Genomic DNA, 8526 nt, shown 5'->3' with positions numbered 1-8526 from the left:
TGCAAAGCAATATTTAGAGCATGATCCATTTTTTTTGTCTCAACAAATGCATAATTGCGTAAAAAGAAAGAATGTCAAATGTTAACAATGGTGATCTCGTGTGAGGGAATCTCAGGGTACTTTTTTTCTTTGTATTTTTTACCAATTTTCCAAATTTCATGCAATAAGCCACAAGCGTATATACAATGTTATCCCGATTATGTAAATATCTACATATTTAGATAAAAAGATACTCCAGGCCAATATTTTGCTTGGTGACTAGGAAAGGTTTCTCCTTTTCTTTCTTTGTACTCGCCTAGGTTTTACAAATTCTCCACCGTCTGGTGGTTTTACCTCGTTTAGGGAGGGGAAAAATATAGGAAAAGTTGTTAAACTTTAAAGTGGAGATCCAATTTGCGCGAAAGCTCGGAATCAGCCCCGCGGCCAGCAGCCTCACGGAGGAACCGCCCAGACCCCGCCCCGGCCCAGCTAGGCCCCGCCCCACAGCTACGGCCAGCCTAGCCTTACGCTGAGCTTTCTGAGCGGGCCGCGCAGAGGCCCCGCCCAGGCCCCGCCCGCTCGACAGCACGCAACATCCGCACAGCCCGCGGCCTGGGATCTAGGAGACGGTCACCCAGAGGCCCCGCCCTTGGCGCGTAGAGGCCCGGCCCCAGACTTGGCCCCGCCCCCTCAGCTGCGGCGCTACGTCAGCACGGCCTGCCGCACCCTCGCTTGGGCTTCCGGAACAGGCCGCGCCAAGGCCCCGCCCCGCGGCCGCACCAGGCCTCGCCCCTTTGGCTACGGCACTGCGTCCGCGCCGCACGTCGCGCCCTCGTCCTGGCTTCCGGGGCGGGACGGAAGAGCAGGCGGGACCTTCCAGTCCAAGGCGCCGCGGCTTCCGCCCGGGAGGGGCGCTGATCCCAAACGAGGTTGTACGCGCTTCCTGCGATGGTTTTTTGCTGTCCCCGTTCAGCCCCAGGTGCGCGGGACGTAGAAGCCAGACAGCCGGGAGGCGGAGATGAAAGGGGCCGCGCGTGCCAGGCCCTGCTGCAGCCCCCGAGAGGTCGGAGGCGCGGAGCCAGGGCTGACCCTGTGCGCACTGGGTCGGGGGCCATCCCGCGTCTCAGCCTGCGCTGGACGCACCACCCGGGCAGAAAAGTGACATCAGAACCTTAGGCTCCGTTGTCAACCACGGTTACTGATGTCACCCGTTTGCACAGGGAGGAAGGTGTGACCTATCGAGGCGTCCTCCTGTCCTAGTCAGGGTCTGCTCTGGGTGGGAGGGATTGTAGGACCCCCTCTCTACTGGCTGTCACAGCCTAAGCTGGTGAACTGTTTCTAGCCAGAGTGCCTCTTCGGTGAAGTCTAAAGCCACGAGATGACAACGGCAGCTGCCGTGTATTGAAAAGCACGTGCCAGGCCATCCTGGACTTACCGGTAAATGTGTTATCTCAGTAATCCTGGCAGCTGTATTAACGTGCATGCCAGCCTCTTTCACAGATGAGGGGCTGAGGTCAGAGAAGCAGCTTGCCAGAGTCCCTGGAGGGCAAAGGGGCACAGCCTAGATTTGGACCCAGATCTCTGATTCTGAATCTCAGCGGTTAGCCTGTGCGCGGACCCGGCATCCTGTGATAATAGTTTCCCTTCAATAGGTGTAGCTGCCTGTCAGCTCCGTTGGTTACCTTAGCTCACTGCTGCCTCCTCGAGTTGGAAGACCCGCTTACCCATAGCTAAGCCCCTCTCCCAACTCTGAAGGTGCTCAGCATCCCTGAGCTTGACCCAAGTTCCCTGGAAATTCCCACCCACCTGTTACCCCAGATCTCCCAATACTCTGCCTCCCTTTGCTTGAGGTGGGAAAGGATGCCCTCTGCCCAGGATCTGAATGGCCGGTGTGCAGCGCCAAGCCTGCTGGGCCTATGGTGGCAGGGCTGCAAGTGCACGACAGAACACACCCAGGGTGCTCACACAGTGCCAAGCCAGCCCCCAGGGTGCCGAGGCTGCCTCTCCCCTCTGTACCCCGCCCTCCCTTGTAATGCAGAGGCCGAAAGTCTTGGCTTTCCAGGTAGGTAGATGCTGGACGTCAGCAGCAGACAGGGCACCCCAGCACAATGAGCCCGCAGCAGTCCAGACTTTCTAGCCTCCAAGTGTACCTCAGAGCGGAAGCTGCGCATTTGATTTTTTTTTTGGCTCCATATTAAAGAACAAAGCATGGGAACTGGACAGGCCCCTCTGTAAACAGAAAACACATGTTTTCTGAGAGAATGGGCACTTCCTCTCCTGGTTTCATCTCCCATGGACAGAGGTCTCCTTAGGCCTGCTGACTTCAAGACCAGGGAGGCTGCGGACAGAGGGCTGAGAGGAGGTGATTCTTTGCTCAACTCGCCTTCTTGAATGGGGGCAAAGACAAGTGCTAGAGGTCTGCTTGGCAGTGGGGTGTGGTCTGAGGAGGGAGGCCCCTCAGAGACCGGAACAGGAAGTGGGGGTCTGGACCATTTGTGTCCTCCAAGCACACTGGAATCATTTAGGGTTCTACCCGAACTAGCTCCAGGTGAACGTGTGTTCTTTGGAGCCTGCTAGCCACAAATGGGCAGAGACCTCTAACTCAGATGAGAAGCCTGTGTCTGCAAAGAACGGGCATTCTGGGACTGAGTACCCACTGCTGTGTGGCCTTGGGCAAGTTTCTTAACCTCTCTGGGCCTCACATTTCTCATCTGTAAAAGCAGGATAACAGTAGTTATTTAGGATTAAATAAGATCATGGAAAATGCCCCATTGGACACATAACTAGGAGCTAATTAATAAGTGAGCAAAATCAAATATTGTCTCTGTTTCAATGCTGAGCTATTGTAGAGTGGCCCAAGAATCCTCTACAGACTCCCGGGGTGCCCGTACTCCAAAGAGCACCTCCTCTTCCCCTGCCTTCTGTTGAGCACAGCCACTCCCAGGCGGCTGTGACACCTTTCTGGAAGCAGCCATCTTGCGGACAGATCATCCCTTTGAATCTCCCCGGCAGCCTGAACTTTGTCCTTGAGGGGAGATTTGATTTGGGGAAATCATCAGACATCCTTTAAGACAAGTCTGCTGAATGGATGCTCAGAAGCCAAGCCAGGGCCTCCTGTCCGGGTCAGTCTGGCCTCATGCGCTGAAGGCAGTATACAAAGGATCTGGACTGGATCATCGCCACTGGTTTTGGTGGGTGTGAGCAACGTGTCCGTGTGTGTGTGTGCGTGTGTGTGTATGAAAACAGAGATATTCACACACACTCCTAAGCTCAGTGGACGAACCAAACCAAAGCCTGCCTAATGAACATGAGGCTGCCTTTCATCTCTCAGCCCACAACTTGATTTTCATGGAAATTTCTCTGTGTGGGAAAATTACAAGCATTTCTGAATACAGGCAAGTGTGTGAGAGTGCGGCAGCATGTTGTCCTGGAATACTGGGATTTAGAGGTTGGGTTCCCCCAGTCTGTTCCTAACCAGCTGTGTGGCCTCTGGCTCCTTTCTTCACCCCCTAGCCCTTGGTTTCCGCATCTTAAGTGCTCCAGGAGGGAAACAGGCTGTGCCCACATGCGTGGGCATTCACAGCACGTGCTGGTGACATTGCTTATTAAAACATTGTAAACATTAATTGGCAGTCACAAAGTTCTAGTCACAATAGCAGACATTTTTAAAAATCAGAAACAGGCCAGGCACAGTGGCTCACGCCTGTAATCTCAGCACTTTGGGAGGCCGAGGTGGATCACTTGAGCCTGGGAGGCGGAGGTTGCAGTGAGCCAACCTTGCACCACTGCACTCCAGCCTGGGTGACAGTGAGACCCTGTCTGAAAAAACAAACAAAGAAACAACAGAAACAGTTCAATTGTCCATCGGTAGATGAGTGGGTAAACAAATATCAATAGGCGTATGATAAAATATCACAAAGCAGTAAAAAGGAATGAGCCATTGATAGACGCAACAACATAGATATCAGGATCCCGAGCAAGAGTTCATACACCATGAGTTTTAAATTTTTTTAAAAAATAAATTAAAAGTGATCTACAGTGGTTGGATTCAGATTGCTGGCTGCCAGGGAGTCAGAGACTGCCTGCAAGGGGCTCTAGGGAGCTTTTGTGGGGATAGATATTTCTTTCTTGATCTTGGATATGTAACACGGTGCATACGTTTGTCAAAACTCATCAAACAGTAGAGGTGAAAGGGATTTTGCTGCATGGAACTTAGACTTCAATAAGGTGGATTTCAAAAATTAACTGGTATTTATATTTTATTTTTCAAATCTTGTAGAAAATAATAGACATAAAATGCTCACAACATATTCAACAAAGACTGTAAAATAACCTATAGTATGATCTAATGATTGTATATACATGAATATTTGTATTTATAACTTATGGTCCATTCATATAGATATGTGTACGCACACACACACATATGTATGCATGCGCACATATGCACACATACAGTTTGGAAAATATAGCAGAAGGACTTTCAAACAAATGAACTCAGTAATTACCTCATGGGTAATTGTTTTCTTTTTAGTTTTCAATTCTAAATATTCTCTTAGTTTTTTCTTAATTCTAAATATCCTTTTAGGGGTGGGTTTTTTTTTTTTTTTTTTTTACTTTTATGTAATGAGCACTTTTTTGTGGAAGAGGAGTCCTTTTTGCTTGCTATATTTTTCTTCTTTGTTAATTGACAAATAATTGTATATATTCAGGGGTATAATATGTTATGTATATGATAACACTTTTCTTTTTATAAACAAAGAAGAACACACATATCTCTTTTTTTTTTTTTTTTTTTTTTTTTCCAGCTGCAGCAGGCCAGAGACATGAGACATGGGGCTGGGCCCCAGGACAGGGTGGTGAGGACATCCCGGTTCCCACGAAAAGCAACCGCCTGGCAAGGCTGGAGCAGACAAAGAGGGAGTGAGGGGGTGTGGCTCACTCGCCAAGTTTTTTGGCTCAGCTTCAGTGCTGGGTCATTCTTGGGGACTGCTATACCCACTGGGCACTGCAGAACTTCTGGTGCTTGTGGCAAAGGGGAGTCAGGAGGAGCCCTGTCCCTGGACCAGACCTTCCTGTTTGGGGTACTGGGACCCAGTGGCCCTGTGCACCTTTCCTGAAGCTTCTGGGCCCCCAGTGATCGAATGCAGTGGGCTGGGGAGTCACAGACTGTGCTTCCTGCCTTCATCCTCCGTTCCAGGTTCCTGTGCATTCGTGGGCCCATCCACCTGGCTGGGCTTGGCTAGGCTGTGACCTTCTCTGAGGACAGGGCTCTGCCTGCATTTGGAGCTGCTGGGACCTCAGTGTCACCCCCCACTCTCGCCAGCTGGCCTCACAAAGGTGCCCAGGAGGAGACCTGATTGCCGGCTCCTTTCCCCTCCCTGGCTGAGCAGATTCTACAACAGCCTGTGGAAATTAAAATAAGAGCCTAAAACTGTCAAAAAAATTTTTTTAACCAAGTCACAAATGGGAAAGCTGAGGCGGCAGCAGGTTAAGGACACGTTGTGATGTAGCGTTCTCTCCCGGTGCTTTCGTACTGTAAACATCACAGTCCACGGTCCCTGTGAACAGGCAGCCACAGAGACTGGGTTTAGAGTTGCCGGGGGAAGGCTGCATCCAAAGTGTGGCCAGCTCAGAACTATTCCACCACATGGGGGGTCATTAGTTCTGCTCAGTTCTGTGGGGCCTCACTAGTGTTTCCATTTAAAAATAAGTCAAGGTAAAAGAAAAAGTTTTAAAATCTAACAGTCATGTATCTATTTCTGTAATTGTAAAGAAATACACTGTCCTGTGACGGCTGGAGGCTCTGGAGCAGAGGACCTAGGAGACAATGTTTTCTTTTTCCTTTTTTTTTTTTTCCTGAATTTTCCAAACCATCTATAACAGTGTGTATTGCTTTTATAATGGGAGGAGATAAAATAGACTTATATTAAAAATAAAGTGCACCTGAGCCTACATGTCAAATGTGATAATCAAAGGCACTTTCTATTTATCAAATACCTGGTTCATGCCGCATCTCATGCTAGGCCCTCCCAGCATGCTGGCTCCTCAGAACACCCTGCAGGTGGGAGCTGGCAGCCAGGTCCCTGAGGCAGCACTCGGCACCCACGTAGCAGAGCCAAGGCTGGACAGGGGTGACTCCAACTCCCAGGATTGTATTATGCTTATAACGACTTCCTGCCTGTTTGTATTTAAGACAAGGTCTCTCACTGTAGCCTTGACCTCCCGGGCTTGAGCAGTCCTCCCACCTCAGCCTCTGGAGTAGCTGGGAGTTACAGGTGCACACCACCATGCTTGGCTAATTTTTGTATATTTTGCAGAGACAGGGTTTCACTGTGTTGCCCAGGCTGGTCTGGAATTCCTGGGCTCGTGTGATCCACCAGCCTCAGCCTCCCAAAGTGCCAGGATTATAGGCGTGAGCCACAACACCCAGCCCCTGTCTCTTAAAGGTGAACATTTTCCCTAAATACAATGATGTTCAGTTCAAGTATTTGTATCTCACTTACATAGAATATGGAATTATTTCTGTAAACAGAATTTAGTAAAAAATATAAAAATCAGCCAGGTGTGTTGTAATCCCAGCACTTTGGGAGGCCAAGGTGGGCAGATCACAAGGTCAGGAGATAGAGACCACCCTGGCCAACATGGTGAAACCCTGACTCTACTAAAAATATAAAAATTAACTGGGCATGGTGGTGTGCACCTGTAGTCCCAGCTACTTGGGACGCTGAGGCAGGAGAATCGCTTGAACCTGGGAGGCGGAGGTTGCAGTGAACCAAGATTGCGCCACTGCGTCACTGCACTCCATCCTGGTGACAGAGTGAGACTCTGTCTTAAAATATATATATATATAAAACTCATAGATTTTTACCTTATTTTACCTTATGACACTGTTGACCAACAGCCAAAGTCAGGATCGGTTATGTAACTCTCAGAGCCCAGAACAAAATGAAAATATGGGTTCCCTTGTTCAAGAATGACTGAGAATTTTAAGATCGGGGACAGCCAAACATTGAGTGTGGGGCCCTTCTGCACACGGACCCTCTACCACGGGGTAGGCCACAAGGCCCACAAAGTCAGCCCTAGACAAGTTATTGATGGTGTATGATAGAACTAAGGTGACAGTTCCCTTTGAGACACACTCTAATCATCAGTGACCACCAGTCAGAAAACAAATGGGCTTAAGCTGCAGGAAGATGAGCCGTTTCCAAGGCATTTTCCAATCTGAAAAATAGCGGTCGCAGCTCAGGAATGGAGTTCCCGGTGAGGACGCAGCGGGAGACACAGCCAGGCTTCCCTCCCCAGGAGAGGGCCAGGCCCTGCATAGGAGCTTTCGTGAAAAACCAGGGAGGCTGCAGATTCTCTGGAAATATCAACACGCTGGTGCCACACCTCGATAGAGCTTCCGTCACTCTGCCGTGGAGCGCGCGAGGCGGACCGTCCCAGGCCTCGGGGAGAAATCATGACAGCTGATGCCAGTGCTTGTTACTAGGAAAACACAGTAAGAACCTTCATCCCTAAATGTTTATACCTACTATGTACTCACAAAAATTTTAAAAAAGGATTTACCATGAAAATGTAAAGTATCTCAATCTTTATCTTGATCATACGTTGAACTGATAATATTTTGGATATATTGGTTTAAATAAAATATATTAATTTAAAAAAAAAAAAGAAAAGGAAAACTTCATCCCGCTGCCTCTGGGAAAGGATCTTAGGTTCATTGGCAGGTAAACGTTCCCCTAAAGGAGGTCCGCTATGAATGCTGGAAACGAACTGTCAGCTGACAAGCATCTGCAGCTCTGAAAACAAGGGCTCCACGCATTGTCCCCGCCAGTGCCCCACCAGCCCACCCCCATCACCTCTATGTCCTCAGCCCCACGTCAGGTTCTGGAAGTTTCCAGGGGAGTGGGCAGTACCCTCAGGGGCTCTTGGGGTGAGGCCTCTTCCATGAATCACATGTGGAAGCCCGGGACCAACCTCAGAGAGGATCATGTCTGAGAAGTCGTCTGAGGGGAAAATATCCACTCAAGAGAGTGGTTCTCCAGGCCTTTGGGGACAAAGGACAAATATTCCTCCCACCCCAATCCCCAACAGGCTCCTTGTTCATTTTTCTTTAAAAAACAAGAAAACAAATCCCCATTCTCCCCAGCCTGAAACAGTGCTCTGGAGGAGCTGCCCTGGCCCCGAGTGTCTTCTCCATAAACACGTCTGGCGAGGAAGGACGGACAACGGCCTCAGGCCCAGCTGGCACCCAGAAGATCTATGCCTCCCAGCGCCTCCAGGGCCCTTGCAGTCTCGAGAGATGTGGCTTGGCCACTTTTGCAGATTCCCAGGCCTGGGGCCACTCAGTTGCCTCCCCCAGCCCAGGTGTCTCCACAGGACCCTGGCCTCGGAGAGTCTGAAGCCAGGCAGGGAGAAGAGGGTAGAAAATGGTGGTGCTGGGGAGCTGGGCTGTGGGAGTTGGGCTGTGGGAGCTGGGCCAGGCCAGCAAATCATTCCCGAAGGTGGAGAACTGCCGGCTGAGGGCACCGTGGGCCTGGGTCC

The 8526-nt window shown here is 50.1% G+C and overlaps 1 long non-coding RNA gene across 1 annotated transcript; it reads left to right on the top strand.

Moving 5' to 3' along the window:
• Positions 1-863: 863 nt before the first annotated feature.
• Positions 864-6813, top strand: LOC126963689 (uncharacterized). Its single transcript, XR_007729181.1, has 2 exons — positions 864-3170; positions 4788-6813. It is a non-coding gene; the product is annotated as an uncharacterized LOC126963689 (long non-coding RNA).
• The last annotated feature ends 1713 nt before the right edge of the window (positions 6814-8526 follow it).

This window comes from Macaca thibetana, chromosome 10, assembly GCF_024542745.1.
Source record: "Macaca thibetana thibetana isolate TM-01 chromosome 10, ASM2454274v1, whole genome shotgun sequence".
Taxonomy (NCBI): domain Eukaryota; kingdom Metazoa; phylum Chordata; class Mammalia; order Primates; family Cercopithecidae; genus Macaca; species Macaca thibetana.
This window is presented reverse-complemented; position numbering and strand designations above follow the sequence as displayed.